At 48.0% G+C, this 22,060-nt stretch overlaps 1 long non-coding RNA gene across 1 annotated transcript in view; it reads left to right on the forward strand.

Annotated features, from left to right (window-relative positions):
* LOC134337936 (uncharacterized) overlaps positions 1–21,764 on the forward strand; it is a 41,111-nt gene extending 19,347 nt beyond the window's left edge. The window contains exon 3 of the long non-coding RNA XR_010016112.1: positions 21,350–21,764. This is a non-coding gene — a long non-coding RNA (uncharacterized LOC134337936). The remainder of the gene's footprint in view (positions 1–21,349) is intronic.
* Positions 21,765–22,060: the final 296 nt, after the last annotated feature.

Raw genomic sequence — 22,060 nt, forward strand, 5'->3', positions numbered from 1 at the left:
TAAAGGCTTGGCCATGTCAGGGCACAAGATCCATGTGTGAAAGGAAGAAGAGGCTATGGGCTGAGCCGCGCCTCTCTGCTTGTGGGTGAGATGGCATCTGTGGGAAGCGGCAAGGGCGTGCTAGTACACTGCTGTGTGACAGACTCGTGTTAATGAAGTGCTTGAAGCTAGCTCTGCATGGCCAATTTGGATAAAATAATCTTTAAAAACACATAGTGCTTAATTAAAGCTGTTACCATGTCTTAGTAAAATGAACAGAAACTGAATTGAAAGAATAACTTGCATATACATAATTGAGTTATCTTACAGACGGTAGAATACATTTTCTGCTGCTTTTTAGAAATGGGGCAGGTTCCACGAACTGCAACGTGACAATATCTGCATCACAGAGTTGTGGAGCACTGCAGTACAGGAGCAGGCCATTCAGACTACCTAGTCCGTGCTGAACTGGTCTCTTGCCCAGTCCCATCCACCTGCACCGGGACCGAAGCCCTCCATCCCCCTCCCATCCATGCATTTATACAAACTTCTCCTAACTGTTGGCAATTGAACCCACATCCACCACTCCTGCTGGCAGCTCGTTCTACACTCATACCACCTTCTGCGTGAAGAAGTCCCCACTCAGGTTCCCGTTAAATATTTGACCTTTAGATTAGATTATGAGGACACACAGTCCTCTTTTATTGTCATTTAGTAATGCATGCATTAAGAAATGATACAATATTCCTCTGGTGTGATATCACAGAAACACAGGACAGACCAAGACTAAAAAACTGACAAAAAACACATAATTATAACATATAGTTACAACAGTGCAAGCAATACCATAACTTGATGAAGAACAGGCCATGGGCATGGTAAAAGAAGTTCATAGTCTCTCGAAAGTCCCACCTCTCATGCAGATGGGAGAAGGAAGAAAACTCTCCCTGCCATGCCCGACCACAGTCCGACTCTGAGTTGTCCGAAAACTTCGAGCCTCCGACACCGAGCACCGAGAACCATCTCTGCCGAGCGCTTTGACCCCAGCCCCAGCCGCCAGCAACAGGCAAAGCCGAGGATTTGGGGTCTTCCCCTCCAGAGATTCTCGATCGCACAGTAGCAGCGGCAGCGAACCGGGCATTTCAGAAGTTTCTCCAGATGTTCCTCCGTGCTTCTCACGGCTGTCTCCATCAAATCAGAATTGTGCACGGTACCCTATTTAACAAATACGATATAATTTCACCAGAGAGGCTGCGCACGCTGTGTCGCGTTGCCATCTTCTCCTCCCACTCTTTCACCCTTAACCTATGACCTCTATGAGTTCTAGTCTCACCCAACCTCAAGGGGAAAAAAGCCTGCTTGAATTTATCCTATCTATACCCCTCATAATTTTGTATATAAGATTTCTCCTTATACTCCTACGCTCCAGGGAATAAAGTTCAAACCAATTCAGCCTTCCCCTACTCAAGTCCTTCAGCCTCGACAACATATTTCTAGATTTTCTCTATACTGTTTCAATCTTATTGATATCTTTCCTGGAGATAGGTGACCCAAACTGCACACAATACTCTGCATTTGACCTCACCAACGTCTTATAGAACTTCAACCTAACATCCCAACTCCTGCATTGAGTGCCCTGATTTATGAAGGTCAATGTGCCAAAATCTCCCTTTACAATCATATCTACCTGTGATGCCACTTTCAAGAAATTATGGATCTGTATTCCCAGACCCCTTTGTTCTACCTCACACCTCGTGGTCCTGCTCTTCACTGCATGCAGCCTGGTACAGCCGTTCCGATCTATTCTTTTACTTTCTTCTTTTACTTTTTAATCTACGTTATTTTTGTTTTTTTTCTCACGGTAGCACCTCAAAGCTGCACCCTCTCTAACGTACTGGTAGAGAGTTTTATTTGGGTTTTCTTTAGCGCTGGAAATGGTTACATCCTGACACGCGGGACAGAAGCAAGGTCGCATTGTGTATTCCACGGACCAGCAAATCCCGGCCGGCTTAGCTAACACCCCTGCTGAAATCCGGAGGAAAACACACAGAGGGGGATCACAAAGCCGAGGAAAGAGGACCGGGTCGAGACAACGGAGACTTTCGGAGAAGAGGAGTTTGGTGGGTAATACCGTTCCGGCTGACCGGAAGTGCACCGAGGGCGGTAAGCGGCGTAAAGGAGTTTTGTGCTTACTGATCTGGTTAACAATGGATGGTACAAGTGGAGGGTCAGACACCCTGAGCCAATAGGCTGGTCCTGGACTTACTTTCCATCTGGCATAGTTTGCATTTTGTTGTTTGATTGTTGGGGTTTTTTGTATTGCTATATTTACGCTCTATTCTTGGTTGGTGCGGCTGTAACGAAACCAAATTTCCCTCGGGATTAATAAAGTATATCTATCTATCTATCTACCTATCGTAAGTCCTGTCCTGGTTTGTCCTTGTACTGCTGTTAGTTTGAAATCAACAGAGAGCTCAGAACAGTCCAGCACAGTACAGGCTCTTCAGCCCATGATGTTGAGCTAACCCCTTAACCTACTCCAACATCAATTTAACCCTTTCCTCCCACATAGCCCTCCATTATTTTTCCATCCATATGCTAAAGAGTCTGTTAAATGTCCCTTCTCCACCATCCTGGCAGCATGTTCCACGCACCTATCCCTCTCTGTGTAATAAACTGGCCTCTGACATACCCCCTATACTTTCCTCCAATCACCATAAAATCATGCTCCCCAGTAATTAACCATTTCCGCTCTGGCTGTCGACTCTATCCATGCCTCTTATCATCTTGTACACCTCTATCAAGTGACCTCTCGTCCTCCTTCACTCCAAAGTGAGAAGCTCTAGCTCGCTAAACATGGCCTCATCAGCCATGCTCTCCAATCCAGGCAGCGCCACGTACACATAAACACACAGTAGCCCCTCCTGTACCTAATAAAGTGGCCACTGCATGTACGTTCATGGTCTTCTGGTGCTGGAGCCCATCCACTTCATGCTCTGCCTTTGGAGGTGCTGCTCTGCACATCACTGTGGGAATGCGTGGCTTTGAGTTACTGTCACCTTCCTGTCAGCTTGAACAAGTCTGGCCATTCTCCTCTCACCTCCCTCATCAACAAAAAGTTCACACCCACAGAACTGCCACCCAAGATAAACTCCATGGTCTAAGTTACTTAGATCACATTTCTTTCCCATTCTGATGTTTGGTCTGAACATCAGCTGAACCTCCTGACCATGTCTGCATGCTTTTATGCGTCGAGTTGCTGCCACGTGGTTGGCTGACTAGATATTTGCATTAGCAAGCTATAATAGTGAGGTAGTGTTCCTGGGTTCATTGTCCATTCAGAAATTCAGAAGTCCGATGGCAGAGAAGTAGAAGCTGTTCGTAAAATATTGAGTGTGTGCCTTCAGGCTGCTACACCTCCTCTAATGTGGTGGTGATAAGAAGGGGGCATGTCCTGCATGCTGGGGGTCCTTAATGAAGGATGCCACCCTTTTGAGGCATCACCTTTTAAAGATGCCCCCGATGCTCGTGCCCACGATGGACCTGGCCAGCTTTCCCTGATCCTGTGCAGTGGCCCCTCCATACCAGAAAGGTGATGCTACCAGTTAGAATGCTCTCCATGGTACATTTGCCAGAGACTTTGGTGACATACCAAGTCTCCTCAACCTCCCAGTGAAATAGAGTGGCTGATGTCCTTCCTCCCTGATTGCATCAATATGTTGGGCCCAGGACAGATCTTCAGAGATGCTGAAACCCAAGATCTTGAAACTGCTCACCCTTTGTCCGGGGCTCTTGGTCATTTGACCTCCCTCTGTTTCACTACCCACACCTTGCCCCTTGCACTTATCCCCCGTCCCCTCAATCACAGTTTTCTAATGGGATCTGACAGAGCAGATCAAGACAAACTTTATTTTTCCAAAAATAAAGTTGATTTGCAAATTTTGTGAATACATAATACAGCACATTAATACCACCTTCCCTGGTACAAGACACTTCATTTTATTTGCTAGCAAGACATATATTATATCAGCAGGACATCAGCTTTTCTTTCACACGCATCATGTCAGCAATAACTCCATGAAGAACACACACAGGTTCCAGTTCCTGTGTGTGCAGGGGAGAGGGGGTTGGAATGAGATGTTCAAGTTGATTGGAGATGTGTTTCAATCAGGCAATGAAGAGCCAGGGGCGGAGACTTAAACTCAGGACCCAGTTTGGAAACACTTCTTCATATAACGAGCAGTGGAAATTTGATATAATCTTTCCCTACTGATACTCATTCCTGGGAATTCTGAGATTAGTTCTGACGTGTCCAGGAATGTACAAAGGTGACTGGGACCGTAGGAACCAGTAGATGTATTTGGGTGTCCCGAAGGCTTTCAGTAGGTTCCAGAGAAAGGTCAGAGTGTGGGAGTCGGGGGTGATACATTGGCATGGATATGGGGACTGAGTGATTTAACTGAAGAGAGAGTCGGGATGGATTTGTGGAAGAAGCTGAGTACGTGGTGGAGTTTACTGGTACCACAATGAAAGGTGTGTTAGCAACCTAAGAGGAGGATACAGAGTGAGAGGGCAGGATGTCGGCAAATGGAATATAATACCGAAAATTTTAGGGTGTTCCGCTTTCATTGTCGTTACGTGCTGTGTCATATGACGTAGGCAATCATGGTCTTATGACTATGATTGTACTTGACAAATTTTTCTGCAGAAGTGGTTTGCCATCGCCTTCTTCTGGGCAGTGTCTTTACAAGGTGGGTGACCCCAGCCATTATCAGTACTCTTCAAGGATCGCCTACCTGGCGACAGTAGTCGCGTAACCTGGATTTGAGATGTACACCACCTGCTCGCGTGGGTTCACGTGACACCGATCGGCGAGTTAAACAAGTGTTGTACCTCGCTCAAGGGCGACCTGCGACCTAGCAGAAGGGAGGGGTGTCTTACACTTCCTTTGGGAGAGACGCATCTCACCCCTCCACGCGGTTCCACTTTGGGAGGAGGAATGAAAAAGGACATTTTTATCACATTGTGGGGCAAAGGGAGGCAGAGGACTGGGTACCCGAAATTCATTAAGCCAGCAGGCACAGCAGGTAGTTGGGACGACTAATCAAACGTTGGCCGTTATTGCAAAAAGGTATGTGTCAGGGACTCCTTGTCCATCCTCTGGGCTTCCCCCCTCCCCCTTTCTTTCTTCCTAGGCCTCCCGTCCCATAATCCTCTCATATCCCTTTTGCCAATCAACTGTCCAGCTCTTGGCTCCATCCCTCCCCCTCCTGTCTTCTCCTATCATTTCAGATCTCCCCCTCCCCCTCCCACTTTCAAATCTCTTTCTATCTCTTCTTTCAGTTCATCCTGACGAAGGGTCTCGGCCTGAAACGTCGACTGTACCTCTTCCTATAGATGCTGCCTGGCCTGCTGCGTTCACCAGCAACTTTGATGTGTGTTGCAACGATTCTCCAAGCCAGGGTGTAAAGCACTGTGGTATACATAACACATAATAACTCATGAAAGTAAGGATGAAATTTCACATTAATAAACAAACTAAAGTGCATAAATTAAATATTTATTTATATACAGAACAGATTAACCAGTGACACTTCGAATGTGATGCATCAGGGAATTCAGAAGCTTGACGGCCTGAGGGAAGAAACTGTTTCCCATCCTGACTGTTCTTGTTTTATGCGTTGGAGTCTCCTGCCTGATGGTAGAAAGTCAGAGGACGCTGGATGGATGGGTGGGATCGTTAATAATACTGAGGGCTCTGCATTGACAGCGCTCCTGATAAATGTCCCTGATGGATGGTAGGGAGACCGCTACGATCCCCTCAGCTATTCTCGCGGTCCTCTGTAGGGACCTCCGTTCCAACGCTTGACAGCTCCCCTATCAGATGGACATGTAGCTTGTCAGGTGACTGGTGGTCTACAGACATGATTGACGGCGTCCAATGTCACAGGGTCTGGGGAGTGAGTGGGAAAGCGACGGTTGGATGTTACTGAATGGTGGAGCAGGCCTGTGGAGACGAGCAGTGGCCTGGGCTTCTTTCTGCTCCACTGGTAACAGGCCAACCCAAAGGCTCTTCGGATTTGCCCAAGACAGTGGGTGCCGTACAAATGGAAGTTGTTGCTGCAGAGGATGGAGCCTACAGGAATTTCCGAAGTGCAGAAGTTTCCATGTGGACGCTGAGGGGCGGCTGAAGCTCCCCGCAGTGAGACCAGTGGAACATTGTCCGAAAAATGGAGAACACACTGGAAGATGGATCAGGAGATGAACTGCCTACTCCTTTTGCTGAGGGACTTCCCATTTCACAGCTGAGGCTCTCCGGAGAATGGGGCTGGAATCTGAGACCCCTTGAATAGATTGTAGGAGAGGGTTAGCTGATGTCCCAGCAAGCAGTGGACAGGATCACTCAACGCCCCTGTTCGTTGAGATTCGTGGAGACGATCGCCTCCCATATCCTGACCACTGTGTCAGACTGGTTCACTACAGTGGGCATCACACAGAGGCAGCAAGTTGAGGGAAGCAAGGAGGAGTAGTACTGAGGGAGTGCAGTACCCAGGGAATGTGGTACTGAGGGAGTGTGGTACTGAGGGAGTGTGGTACTGAGGGAGTGCAGTACCCAGGGAATGTGGTACTGAGGGAGTGTGGTACTGAGGGAGTGTATTACTGAGAGAGTGCAGTACTGAGGGAGTGTGGTACTGAGGGAGTGCAGTACCCAGGCAGTGTAGTACTGAGGGAGTGTATTACTGAGAGAGCGCAGTACTGAGGGAGCGTAATACTGAGGGAGCATGGTACTGAGGGAGCGTGGTACTGAGGGAGCGTAGTACTAAGGCAATGTAGTACTGAGGCAGTGTAATACTGAGGGAGTGTAGTACTGAGGGAATGTAATACTGAGGGAGTGGTACTGAAGGAGTGTGGTACTGAGGGAGTGTAGTACTGACGGAGTGTCTTACTGAGGGAGTGTAATACTGAGGGAGTGTGGTACTGAGGGAATGTGGTACTGAGGGAGTGTATTACTGAGGGAGTGTGGTACTGAGGGAATGTGGTACTGAGGGAGTGTATTACTGAGGGAATGTGGTACTGAGGGAGTGTATTACTGAGGGAATGTGGTACTGAGGGAATGTACTGAGGGAGTGTATTACTGAGGGAATGTGGTACTGAGGGAGTGTGGTACTGAGGGAGCCTAGTACTGAGGGAGTGGGAGTATGAATCAAGGAAACTGAGTACTCTGGGTCTAATGCAAGTAGGACAAGTTCTGCTGTCTGCCTCGAATGGACATGATGATGACAGGCCTCTGTGCTGTATCTCTCTCTGGCACTCTGCCTGATTTGTATTCTGCAATGGTGCCATTGTGGTTAATGAGTAGATTAGGAAGGTGCTGGACTATTGATCTGGAGACAGAAGTGGCTGGGGAATTTTTAATTCAGGTAATTGAATACTGTGGAATGAAGGCTGGTATCGGCAATGCTGACCCTGAAGCCAGTGGATTATTGTTAACACCCAGCTCATCAGGGCTGGCTCAGGCCCCAGGGATGAGAATTGACACACCCCCCTTTCCTGCACATTGGTGACTCCCAGCAACAACCTGGTTGGCCTTAACTCCTGAAATGGCCCAGCTCGTTAGGAATTACCATCAATGTGCCCCAATCTAAATAATGAACAAAGAGAAAGAAATTAATACGAACAAAATAGGTGATCAATACACTTCAGCAACACACCCAAAGTGATGGAGGATCTTAGCAAATCAGACAGCCTCTTTGGAAAGGCACGAACAATCAACGTTTTGGGTCTGGGCCTACATCTACAAGTAGCACTGCCACAAGAAAGCAGTATCCACCATCCAGGCCAAACTCTCTCCTTGCTCTTGCCGTCGGGACATAGGTACAGGAGCCTTGGATCCCACACCATCAGGTTCAGGAGCAGTTATTACTCTTAAACCAGCGTGGATAACTTCACACACCCCAGCACTGATCTCTACAACTCATGTCCTCAATATTATTTATTTACTTATTATTATTTGATTTTTTTTTGTTTCTGCAGTTTGCCTTCTTTTGCACATTGGTTATTTTTCAGTCTTAGTGTGTAGTTTTTCGTTGATTCTGTTTGTATTTCTTTGTTCTCAGTGAATGTCCACAAGCACATGAATGTCAGGGTCGTATATGGTGACGTACACATACTTTGATACTTTATACTTTATTGTCGCCAAACAATTGTTAGTAGAACGTACAATCATCATAGTGATATTTGATTCTGTGCTTCCCGCTCCCTGGATTACAAATCGATAGTAAATACTAAAAATTTAAATTATAAATCATAAATAGAAAATAGAAAAATGGAAAGTAAGGTAGTGCAAAAAAACCGAGAGGCAGGTCTGGATATTTGGAGGGTATGGCCCAGGTCCGGGTCAGGATCCGTTCAGCAGTCTTATCACAGTTGGAAAGAAGCTGTTCCCAAATCTGGCCGTACAAGACTTCAAGCTCCTGAGCCTTCTCCCGGAGGGAAGAGGGACAAAAAGTGTGTTGGCTGGGTGGGTCGTGTCCTTGATTATCCTGGCAGCACTGCTCCGACAGCGTGCGGTGTAAAGTGAGCCCAAGGACGGAAAATAATAACTTTACTTTAAACTTTGAGCTATGTTTATTTCCTTCCATAGATGCTGCCTGACTTGCTGAGTTTCCCTAGCATTTGGTGTGTATTATTCGAGATTTCTAGCATCTGCAGAATCTCTTGTGTTTATGGTCATTATGCTTTCCAGATTATGGGATCTGGTAATGACGAAGCTGACCAGCAATGTACAGTAGGTGATCCACTTAAATACAGCGTCCTTGCTGCTGACTGCTTTTAGATGTCCTGAAGCTGCTACAGAAAAAATAGTTTTTGTTCCAGGGCATAGGTAGGAAATAGAACTTGGAGGTATGAAAGAACAAGTGAGATGAAATCTGCAGATGCTGGAAATCCAAAGCAACACACACAAAATGCTTGAGGAACTCAGCAGGCCAGGCTGCATCTATGGAAAAATGTACAGTTGACGTTTTGGGCTGAGACCCTGTGGCAGGACTGGAGAAAAAAAGATGAGTAGATTTCAAAAGGTGGGGGGAGGGGAGGGGAGGGAGAAACACAAGGTGGTGAATGAAACCGGGAGGAGGAGGGATGAAGTAAAGAGCTGGGAAGTTAATTGGTGAAAGAGAGATAGGGCTGGAGAAGGGGGAATCTGACAGGAGAGGATGGTCGACATTTTGGGCCCAGACCCTTCATCAGAACTCGGCAGCTCCCACTCCTGATGAAGAGTTTTGGCTCGAAACGTCAACTGTACTCTTTTCCATAGATGCTTCCTGGCCTGCTGAGTTGCTCCAGCATTCTGTGGCTATTAAAGAGCATTTACTTCAATAGTTTTACTTATATTATAAAACATCAGAGCCAGGAGCAGAGACTGAATCAACACCCACTTTGAACTGGCATTCGAGTTGTGTGGCTGTCACTTGTACCTCTCCCGCTCAATTTGCTCAATTAACAATTTAACCTGCAAGCCCTTGGCTATTTGACAAGTTGCCTTGGTGACAGCTTTAATATTTAAATGAGACAGCACGTTTGTTCTGTATGTGCAGGAGGCAAAATGTCTGGCTGCCTTTGGCCTGTATTGGTTATCAGGGTCTTCTCCGCACTGTCTCCCCACCGTTTGCATCACCCCACACCCCCACAACCCGCTACCATCAAGGCCATGCCAGAAGCCACAGGCAAAGCTTTGCTCAAAGGAAACCACACTTCCGGAATGTTCCACTACAGGGAGCCTTCATTGTTGACGATGCGGTCAGAACACCTTCAGTTTAGGAGGAAGTTTCCCAAGTGTAACGTTCAGCTGGCTCCATTCCACCCTCTCTGTTCACCTCTCCTGATACCTTGTTTGGTTGGTATCTAATTTATGTCCGGTTAAAGTTCTGGTGAATTGCCTTGGGGGCTGATTTGCATGGTTCAGGTATTACAATAATGCAAGGTGCTGTGGTGCCTTTGCTCTTTTCTGTCTGCAGTTCCTCTGAATTATTGATCTGGCTTTGCAGTGGGTGCTGCCTATCGACAGGAGAAGATAATTGACAGGAATGTGGCACAGATAGTGTTAGCTGCAGAGTTAACCCTGAAAGAGGTTGTGTGCACGCACACGAGTGTAGCCTCCAACCCGATGGCATGAATTTCGATTTCTCTAACCTGGCAATTTTTTCCATTCCCCATTCTGGTTCCCCTCTCACCCCTTTTCTTCTCCTCACCTGCCCTTCCCCTGTCCATGGTCCACTCCCCTCTCCTGTCAGATTCCTTCTTCTTCAGCCCTTTACCTTTTCCACCTATCACCTGCCAGCTTCTCAACCACCCACCCACCTCCCCCCTCACCTGGTCTTAACTATCACCTGCCGGCTTGTATTCTTCTCCCTCCCCTCCTTATTCTGGCTTCTGCCTCCTTCTTTTCTAGCCCTAATGAAGGGTCTCAGCCTGAAGCTGTAACTGTTTATTCCTCTCCATAGTTGTTGCCTGTTGTGTCTGAGTTCTTCCAGCACTTTGTTAATTTTACTGGCTCTGTTTTCACTTGGTTGAATCTGCTCTAACTGTAAGTATACAATGCCCTGGAAACTTTTGTGCTGTCTTGGTGAACTTACTCACTGTCCATTACGCCGCTGGCGTTTCGGGCAGCAATGAAAGACTCCATCTCTGGCAGTGTTCAGGCCTTCCTTCATCATGTCAGTAGCCTCCTCTCGGTTTTCACTATTGTCAGTCGTGCAAGTCCCAGGTGGAGACTCAGGGATACGGTCGTACTCAGATATAGAAGGATTCCTCATTGCTGTTTTCTGTAAGTTTTCTTTTACCAGTCAGGGTTGTTAGCCCTGAGCTGAACTCACGAACCTGGAGGACCGGTGGACCACTTTCAGTCTGCCCTCTATTCTTTGACCTGTTTGGCCTGGGTGACCCTACCAAGAGCCAAAGCGTAAAGCCCTGACCCCAGCCAACATAGCTCTGTGGGTCACTGAGGCACACAAGCCTCCAAACCCAGTGACAAGGCTGTGGTCCTCTTGGAGGTGTCCTCGGTGTGTTGGATGGTTTCTGTGGAGTGCCGGCGAGTGTGTTGCTGAGGCTGGGCCACCACAGAGTGGAGTGGCATTCAGAACATAAAACTGTGTTTGGGTGGGGGGGTGTTGGGGAATGGGGTTCGGGTGGGGGGGTGTTGGGGAATGGGGTTCAGGTGGGGGTGTTGGGGAATGGGGTTCGGGTGGGGTGGGGTGTTGGGGAATGGGGTTCGGGTGGGGGGTGTTGGGGAATGGGGTTCATGTGGGGGTGTTGGGGAATGGGGTTCGGGTGGGGGTGTTGGGGAATGGGGTTCAGGTGGGGGTGTTGGGGAATGGGGTTCGGGTGGGGGCGGGGTGTTGGGGAATGGGGTTCGGGTGGGGTGTGTTGGGGAATGGGGTTCATGTGGGGGTGTTGGGGAATGGGGTTCGGGTGGGGGTGTTGGGGAATGGGGTTCGGGTGGGGGAGTGTTGGGGAATGGGATTCGGGTGGGGGCGGGGTGTTGGGGAATGGGGTTCAGGTGGGGGGTGTTGGGGAATGGGGTTCAGGTGGGGGAGTGTTGGGGAATGGGGTTCGGGTGGGGGCGGGGTGTTAGGGAATGGAGTTCGGGTGGGGGTGGGTGTTGGGAATGGGGTTTGGGTGGGGGGAGGTGTTGGGGAATGGGGTTTGGGTGGGGGCGGGGTGTTGGGAATGGGGTTCAGGAGGGGGTGGGGTGTTGGGAATGGGGTTCGGGTGGGGGGAGGTGTTGGGGAATGGGGTTCAGGTGGGGGGAGGTGTTGGGGAATGGCGTTCGGGTGGGGAGTGGGGTGTTGGGAATGGGGTTCGGGTGGGGTGGGGTGTTGGGAATGGGGTTCGGGTGGGGGTGGGTGTTGGGAATGGGGTTCGGGTGGGGGTGGGTGTTAGGGAATGGGTTCGGGTGGGGGTGGGTGTTAGGGAATGGGTTCGGGTGGGGGGAGGTGTTGGGGAATGGTGTTTGGGTGGGGGGAGGTGTTGGGAATGGGGTTTGGGTGGGGCGGGGTGTTGGGAATGGGGTTCGGGTGGGGGTGGGTGTTAGGGAATGGGTTCGGGTGGGGGGAGGTGTTGGGAATGGGGTTCGGGTGGGGGGGCGAGGTGTTCGGAATGGAGTTCGGGTGGGGGAGGTGTTGGGGAATGGTGTTCGGGTGGGGGTGGGTGTTGGGAATGGGGTTCGGGTGGGGGGAGGTGTTGCAGAATGGGGTTCAGGTGGGGGGCAGGGTGTTGGGAATGGGGTTCGCATGGGGAGAGGTGTTGGGGAATGGGGTTCGGTTGGGGGCGGGTGTTGGGAATGGGGTTCGGGTGGGGGGAGGTGTTGGGGAATGGGGTTCGGGTGGGGGTTGGGTGTTGGGAATGGGGTTCGGGTGGGGCAGGGTGTTGGGGAATGGGTTTCGAGTGGGGGACGGGGTGTTGGGAATGGAGTTCGGGTGGGGGGGAGGGTGTTGGGGAATGGGGTTCGGGTGGGGTGGGTGTTGGGGAATGGGGTTTGGGGGGCAGGGTGTTGGGGAATGGGGTTCGGGTGGGGTGGGTGTTGGGGAATGGGGTTCAGGTGGGGGGTGAGGTGTTGGGGAATGGGGTTTGGGTGGAGGGCGAGGTGTTGGGGAATGGGGTTCGGGTGGGGATGGGGTGTTGGGAATGGGGTTCGGGGAATGGAGCTCTGAGTAGAGGAGGAGACCCACTCGACAATCAGAATCAATATCGGTGATTACAACTGGGACACAGGAGAGTCGCACTGTTAGGCGAAGTGTGGACTGTCCCAGTATAAGGGGGAGTCTGGTTAGGTCTGGGTATTAAAACTTCTGATTCCCTACCCCAAAGATAGTGGAGGCTAGTGGTCTTCAAACCAGAGGCTAATGGACATTTGAACAGAGGAGCAAACTTGATGAGCTGAATGGCTTGCGCCTGCTACTACTTCTAACATAAGTACATATGACGTTAAGGCAGTGCTGAACAACAAAAACTCCCATTCACAAAGCACCTCAGACATGGCAAGATTATCCCTCATAATGTCCGCCTTACACCACCCAGTCAGCAAAGCCAGGTCCCCTTCCCTTTGACCCACTCCCCATCCTATCTGGAACAAAGGTGGACCAATTCTTCACAGATGTATGAACCAAAGCTGGAGTAGGCCACTTGGCCCCTCTAGCCTGTTCTCCCTTTTTAATAAGATTGTGGCTGATCTGATTGTAACCTCAGCTCCATGTTCACATCTCTCCATGGTGACTCATCGCCCCCTTTCTAGCTAGCTACCTTTTTTTATGTCTAGTTTAGAAATATTCAAAGACTCTGGTTCCTCTCCCTGTGAGAAAGATTATCCCAATGATATTACCTCTTAAAGAAAAAAAACCTTCCCTACATCTCTAGTTTAAAAGGGTAACCCTTCAGTTCTAAGCACAAACAAGAGAAAATCTGCAGAAGGTGGAAATCTGAGCAACACACACAAAATGCTGGAGGAACTCAGCAGGCCACGCAGCATCCATGGAAAAGAGTAAACTGTTGATGTTTCGGGCCGTACTCTTTTTCTAGATGCTGCCTGGCCTGCTGAGTTACCCCAGCATTTTGCGTGTGTAACCCCTTAGTTCTGTTCAGTGACCTTTTGCTCTACATTCTCCCACCCAAGAGGAAACATCCTCCCCACATCCACCACGAAGGACCCCCATCACCCTGGACTTGCTCTCTTCTCAGGGAGGAGGTACAGGAGCCTGAAGACACACATTCAGCATTTTAGGAACAACTACCCCCCCTTCACATTAGATTTCTGAATGGACAATGAACCAATTCATAAACACGACCTCACTATCTTTTGCTCTCTTTTTGCACTACTTACTAATTTTACATATACTCTCTATATAATTTTTTTTCACGACATATGTCAGAGTTATTGAACCTTACTCTATCCTGTCACATACCCCCAGGTTCTTGTGTTCCATCCAGTACCTACTACTACGTCGACTCAGGCCTAGGGGGCTGGCGTCGGGCACGATGACGGACTCTCCACTTCTCCCTCTCCCTCATCAGTGTGTTCAGTTCATCTACATTAGCTGCACCGCTGTCTTCTAGGAGCATGTTGACCATAGTCTTGGGAGGGCGTCCAGAGTTCATCCTCTCATGCTTGGGCTCCCATATGATGTCTAGGCTGGCAGGTAGCTCGGGGTGGCGTAGACAGTGCCCCGCCAGTTGCAGTCTTCTCACCTCAGTTTTAGTGGTGAGCATTGGTAAGTCGTTATAGAGCTCGACGTTCGTCATGTGCTGTTGCCAACTCACGTCAAAAGCCATCCAGAGCATTTGTGTATAGCAACCATCTAGAGACTTTCGCATAGTCTTGGTGAGTGTCCACGTCTCACATCCGTACGTGAGAATGGACTCTATGACTGCTATGAAAATCCTCTTTTTTAGCCCTCTGGTCAGGTTCGACTTCCAGATGTCCTTCATGTTGTTCATAGCCCTCCATGCCAGCGCCTTCCGTATCTTTATGTCCTTCTCCAAACTCATCATTCTTGACCCGAGGTACTTGTAGACAAAGACTTTCTTAATGGTATCATTCTTTAGGGTCTTGAGAGTACCATTGTCTCAGTTAAACCCCATGTACTCTGTCTTTTTAGTGTTTAGGTGAAGTCCAACTTTATTGCATTCAACTTCCACTTCTGTCAGTAGCTGCTGTGCTTCCTCCGTCTGGTCAGAGAGCAGGACTATGTCATCTGCAAAATCGAGATCTGTGAGCGTAACTGGTCTGACCCTTTTGGTTCGCCCTGGTTTTATGGTAAAACCAAGCATCCAGTACCCTCACCCAACTCTTCAAAGCTCCAGTCGATGCAAGCCCAACCTGTCCAACCCATCCTCAACAGACAGCCTGCGCCTTCCAGGGCACATAAACCTACAGCAGGCTGCTTCCAACACTTTAGAGATAAGATTAGCCTTATTTGTTACATTTACTTCGAAACTGGCAGTGAAATGTACTCTTTGCATCAATGACCAACACAGCTTGAGGATGTGCTGAGGGGCAGCCAGCAACTTTCCGGTTCCAGTAAGAGCATGCCCACAACTCACTAACCCCAACTTGTACGTCCTTGGAAGGTGGGAGCATCTAGAGGAAAGTCACAGAGAGAACGCACAAACTTCTCGTAGCCCGTGGTGGGGATTGAACCCTGGGGCTTTAAAGTGTTGCTCTCTAACCACTATGCTACCATGCTGCCTCCTAACACTAGGTGCCACCCCACATTCCATCGTGCCACCCCTAATGCTACCTTGCTGGCCCGGACGCTACAACTTAACCGTTCCTTAACTAGAGACGGGCACTGTACATACGTGTGGTCTCAATATTGCCGCCCACAGCTGAGCTGTAACCTCCCTGCTCTAGCAACAGACTTTACTTTACTTTATTGTCGCCAAACAATTGATACTAGAGTGTACAATCATCACAGTGATATTTGATTCTGCGCTTTGCGCTCCCTGGATTATAAATCGATAGTAAATATTAAATTTTTTAAAAATTATATGAAAAATTTTAATATAAAGACGCACTCAACTCCAGCTTTTCAGCTGATGTGGCAATGCGGGCACTGGGATACAGGTCCTCCTGCATCTCAGAACTTGGAAACGTCTGATGATAGGGGGCACCGGTCGAGTAGACAGCCGGACACTTTTTCCCAGGGTGAAAATGGCTAATATAAGGGGCGTAATTTTTGTTTTAGATTATAAGAACACTCAGTCCTCTTTTACTGTCATTTAGAATTGCATACATGCATTAAGAAATAATACAATGTTTCTCTGGAGTGATATCACAGAAAACAGGACAAACCAAAGACTAACACTGACAGAACCACATAATTATAACATATAGTTACAGCAGTGCAAAGCAATACTATAATTTGATGAAGAACAAACCATGGGCACGGTAAAAAAAAGTCTCAAAGTCCCCGAGTCCCCGATAGCAGACGACAAAAGGGAGAAACTCCCTGCCATAAACCTCCAGGCACCGTCAACTTGCCGATGCCTTGGAAGTACCCGACCACAGCCGACACCGAGTCCGTCCATCTGAAAACTTCTAGCCTCCGACCAGCCCCTCCGATACAGCCTCCCGAGCGTCATCCTCTGCCGAGCGCCTTTGACCTTGCCCTGGCCGCTGAAACAAGCAAAGCCGAGGATTCAGGGCCTCCTGCTCCGGAGATTCCGGTTACCACACAGTAACAGCGGCAGCGAAGCAGGCATTTCAGAAGTTTTCCAGATGTTCCTCCGTACTCTGAGGTCCGTCTCCATCAAATCAGAATTGTGCACGGTCCCCTACTTGACAGATTACAGATATCATTCACCAGAAAGGCCACGTGCTGCCGTCGCACCGCCATCTTCTCCTCCTCCTGTTTTAAGGTGACTGGATGAAAGTACAGGCGGGTGGGGGGGGGGGTGATGTCAGAGGTAAGTTTTTTTACACAGAGAGTGGCAGATACATGGAACTCACTGCCAGAGGTGTTTTATTGTATGTGAGGCTATAAATAAACAAGCAAATGGATGTATAAATAAATAGATGGATAGATAGATAAACAATTTAATGAATAAATAAATTATGAAGCAAACAAAGGGGTGAGTGATAGAGGCAGGTACGCTGGAGGCACTTAACAGACTTTTAGATGGATGAAAGACAAATGGAGGTCTATATGGGAGGAAGAGGTTAGATTGATCTTAGAGTAGGTCCATAAGACCATAATATATAGGAGCAAAATGAGGCCATTTGGCCCATCAAGGCTACTTCATAATGGCTGATCCATTTTCCTTAGCCCCAGTCTCCTGCCTTCTCCCCAATCAAGCCCTTCATGCCCTGACCAATCAAGAATCTATCAACCTCTGTCTTAAATATACATAAAGACTTGGCCTCCGCAGCTCCCTGTGGCAAAGAATTCCACGGATTCACCACTCTCTGGCTGAAGAAATTCCTCCTCATCTCCATTCTAAAAGGACACCCCTCTATTCTGAGGCTCTGTCCTCTGGTCTTAGCCTCTCCCACCACAGGAAATGTCCTCTCCACATCCACTCTGTCAAGATCTTTCAGCATTCAATGGGTTTCAATTAGGTCACCCCTCATTCTTCTGAATTCTAGTGAATACTGGCCCAGAGCCATCAAATGCTCTTCATACGACAAGCTGTCAAAAGCCTGGAATCGTTTTTGTGAACCTCCTTTGAACCCTTTCCAGTGTCAGCACATCCTTTCTAAGACAAGGGGCTCAAAACTGCTCACTATATTCATTGAGATCTCACCAGTGCTTTATAAAGTCTCAACATTACATCTTTGCTTTTATATTCTAGTCCTCTTGAAATGAATGCTAACATTGCATTTGCCTTCCTCACCACAGACTCAACTTGCAAATCAACCTTTAGAGAATCCTGCACAAGGACTTCCAAGTCCCTTTGCGCCTTAGTTTTTTGTATTTTCTCTCCATTTAGAAAATAGTCAACCCTTTTATTTCTTCTACCAAAGTGCATGACCGTACACTTCCCAGCACTGTATTCCATCTACCACTTCTTTTCCCATACTCTAAGACCTTCTGTAGCCTCTTAACTTCCTCAAAACTAACTGCCCACCACCTATCTTTGTAACATCCGCAAACTTTGCAACAAAGCCATCAATTCCATCATCCAAGTCATTGATATATAATGTAAAAAGAATCAGTTCCAACACAGACCCCTGTGGAACACCACTAGTCACCGGCAGCCAACCAGAAAAGGCTTCCTTTATTGCCTCTCTCTGCCTCCTGCCAGTCAGCCATGGTTTTATCCATGCTAGAGTCTTTCCCGTAATACCACGTGCTCTTAACTTCTGAAGCAGCCTCATGTGTGGCACCTTGTCAAAGGCCTTCTGAAAATTTCATTGTAGAATGAAAACCTTGGCACATTGTGGGCTGAATGGCCTGCGCTGTGCTGTAATGTTCTATGTTCAAGCTTTATATTCTCTCACCATTTAACATCTTCCTTTTTAAATTTTTCCTGCCATTAGGATAACTTTGCATCTTTGTCCATTCACTAGATCTATCTGTATCCCTCTGTAGCACCCCCCACCCCCGACGTCCTCTTCACAAATCTGCCGGCTGTTTCCATGATATCAGCAAATTTAGCAACTTCATCCAAGTCCGGAGCATTCATCCAAGCCATTTATATAAACTGTGAAATGTTGAGGCCCCAGCACTGATCCCTGTGGCACACCACTTATTAGGTCTTGCTAGCCAGAAAAAAAAAGAGACCCATTTATGCCTGCTCTCTGCTTCCTGTTGGCTTGTCAACCTTATTTCCAGGCCAAAAATGTTACCTCCTACACCATTAGCTTTTTTTTTACACAAGGGTTCAAGTCAAGTGGAGTTTATTGACACAGCCAGGTACAGTGAAAACCTTGCTTGCAGAAGCATCACCAGCACATAGATCCAAACCACATACAGAACATAAACTGTACATAATTCATCTATAAGTTATAGAAGAGAGTGAAGGGAAAAAGACCGTGCAAAACAAGGCATTAATGCCTCACGTCATGTTAGTGCAAGAGGAGTTCGGTTGGGGTTTGGTTGTTGAGATATGGTTAGGGTTGTGCAGGCTGGTTTAAGAACCTGATGGTTCTAGGAAAATCCCAGCCCCGACACCTGGTTGCTTTGACATCTGTCCCTCCTGCCTGCTGGTCGCAGAGAGAAGAGGGCTTGGCTCAGTTTCTTGACAGCTTCACTTCAAGGAGAATTGCGTCGACAGCTGTGAAGGACTGGGGGCACAGAGAAACTGGTATGGAAACACCAACGCCCAGGGATAGAAAAATCTACAGAAGGTGGTGGATTCAGCCCAGTCTATCACAGGCAAAACCCTCTCCACCATTGTGTACAGTTACACGGAGCACTACCACAAGAAAGCAGCATCCATCATCAAAGATACCCACCTTCTAGGCCTTGCTTTCCACCCACTACTACCTTCGGGCAGGAGCTACAGGGCTGTCAGGTCCCACACCACCAGGTTCAGGAACAATTAGTACCCCCACAACTTATCATGTCTCCTGAACCAGCACGGATAACTTCACTCACCACAACTCTGAACTGATTCTACGACCTACTGACTCACTTTGAAGGAAAAGTGACTTTGCAACTCATTTTTCACTTGCATGGTTTGTCACCATTTGATTGTTTGTCAGTTTTTGGCTGTTTACATGTGGCTTTTAGTAAATTCTATTTTTTTTTTCCATGTGAATGCCAGCAAGAAAATGAATCTCAGGCTTGTGTATAGTAACACATACGTACCTTGATAATAAATTTACTTTGAACTTTGAACCTCGGAAACTGAGAACAGGTTCGTGGGATCGAGGTGGCTCATGGGAAAAATGGGTTTGTGAGAGGAGGAGGGAGAGAAACGGGAAGGTGCTTGTCGGGTTGAGCACAGTGGGAAGGTTGGAAGAAAAGGAACTGAAGTCCATGTCTATCCCCATACAAGCCATGGCAACGGAGTTTCCACAGTGAGACAGATGGCACAGGAACTGGTCAAGGGGAACAGAACCTTGATTAGCTGATCGGCCATTTCATTAGGTACTGTATCTTAAGAACAGGCACAGTAGTGTGGTGGTTAGTGCAATTGTTTTACAGTGCCATTGGTCGCCATCAGGGCTTGACCCCTGCCGCAGCCTTTATGGAGTTTATACGTTCTCCCCGTGGCCGCACTGTGTTCCGGTTTCCTCGTACTTTCCAAGGACGTACAGGTTAGGGTTAGTGAGTTGTGAGCATACCATGGTGGCATCAGAAGCCTTGTGACGCATGGGGGCTGCCCCCGGCTCATCCGCGGACTGTGTCCTGACGAAGGGTCTCGGCCCGAAATGTTGACTGTTCGCTTCCACGGATGCTGTCCGACCTGCTGAGTTCCTCCGGCGTGTTGTGCATGTGTCCACGGACTGTGTTGGTCACTGGCGCAAAATGATGCACTTCACTGTTTCAATGGACATGATAAACGAAGGTAATCTTTAAATAAATTAAACTGTCTGCCTCAGCATTCCCGTTGCAATCCCTTTTCAAACATCTTGGCCTCCGGGTAGGATGACCTCACTGAGGCTTGTGCTCGGAATAACTTTCCTTAGGAGCTGTAAATCCTATGGGGAAAGAAACCAAATGACAAATATTTATTCTGTGTCTAACTCAAGATTCTGTGGAAAGCTACACAGTGTTTCCAGGAAGTGGGCTAGCTTCAGCCAGTCCACACAGCTGGCACACTGAGGTGGCTGCCCCACACTCACCCCGTTCTTTTACTTTCCCCCACTCCACCCATGCCCGCGTCTCCTAAGTTACCAACTCCTATACCGCAGACGCCGACAGAAATCCCCTCCCCGCAGTAGGAAAGTTCCATAAGATCACAGGAGAATTAGGGCATTCGGTCCATCAAATCTCTCCCAACATTGGATCACGGCTGATTTATTATCCCTCTCAGCCCCAATGTTTTTGCCTTATCCCTATAACCTTTGATACCCTGACTAATCAAGAACCTATCATATACCCAATGACCTGGCCTCCATAGATGCCTGTGCCAATGAATTCCACAGATTCATCACAGTCTGGCTAAAGAAGTTCCTCCTTGTCTGTTCCCAAGGTTTAGCCTTCAGTTCTGAGTCTGTGTCCTCTGGTTCTAGCCTTTCCCACTCTTGGAAGCATGTCCATTCTATCCAGGTCTTTCAATATTCAGTCGGTTGACTAGAAGACCAAGCTGGGGCTTCAGATTCCAGACAAGGTCCAGACGAAGGGTCTCGACCTGAAATGTCGTCTCTTCATTTTCTGCTTTTCCTCCAGTAACTCAATTTTTTCCGGATTCCAGCATCCGCAGACTCTTGTGTCCCTGAAGGAATTCCACCTGACGGGAGATTTGTTTGGCTCTGGGAGGCTGTGCCATCTGCCAAGAAGACCCTAAGCTCAGGGGTTGGAGTACAGCCAATGCCTTGAATGTTCTGGGATTCCTCCAAACCACAATTGCAAAGTGCTCCCAGCGAGGGAGAGCGACCCACAGGACGAACGCTTGGGGTGGGTGGAGGGAAAGGGAAGGATTTGAACGGGGAACGTACGTTGAGCCGAGGGTGATTGCATAGAAAAGTTGAAAGGAAGAAGGGGATGAGGGGAAGATATGGAGGCGGTAGAGAGAGATTTGGGTAAGGTTGAGAGAAAAGAGGGAGTCGGGGGAGGGATGGAGAAAGAGAGTGATGGGGTGACTTTGAGAGGGTGTGAAAGTAAAGAGGATGAAGACAAAGAAAGGAGTGAGAAAGAGAAGACAAGAAGGAAAGAGAACAGTTTTTAAAAATTTAGCATGGCAACAGACCCTTCTGTCCCAACAGGTCCATGATCAATTAATCTGCTGAGCCTTACATCTTTGGGATGCGAGAGGAAACAAGAGCACACAAGAGCACCTGGAGAACAACCAAGTGGCGCCGGGTGGAACATACAAACTACTTACAGACCGCGGTTAGAATTGAACCCAGGGCGCTGTAATAGCATGACACTCACTGCTACGCTACTACGTAGAGAGAGCATTCACAGGAGGGAGAGACGGAGAGCAAACACATCAGGTCGGAGAGCAACGGAACGAAGTGAGAGTGATAGGGAGAGTGTTGATCGAGAGCTGCCAACCACAGTGAAGGGGAAATAACCAGGGGAAAGAACTGTGATTCTTTTTAAAATTTAAAATTATTTATTAAAAGCTGTAATGTAATTTTGACCTTGTAATTGCAGAATGATTTAAAATCTGGTTAACACAGTACACCCTTTCAGCTGTAATTTGAATCTGTGTTAATTTTATGAGCACTCTATCACTGGGAGATGTAATAGGGTTTCAGTTGGATAATTTAAGATTGAATTATTTTTTTTAATGCTGACTGATATGTGGATTATTTTAATATTGGTCGGCTGGAAGTCGATTAGCTCTAGCTTTGCTGTTTAATTAGCTTCTTCAAGGTTGACATGGGCTGAAGACACTCAAAAAAAAACAGGTAGAGATCTTGATCATAGTGGTTTTAAGATCATAAGGCCATAAGGCATAGGAGCAGAAT

The sequence above is a fragment of the Mobula hypostoma genome, chromosome 25 (assembly GCF_963921235.1).
Source record: "Mobula hypostoma chromosome 25, sMobHyp1.1, whole genome shotgun sequence".
Classification (NCBI taxonomy): domain Eukaryota; kingdom Metazoa; phylum Chordata; class Chondrichthyes; order Myliobatiformes; family Myliobatidae; genus Mobula; species Mobula hypostoma.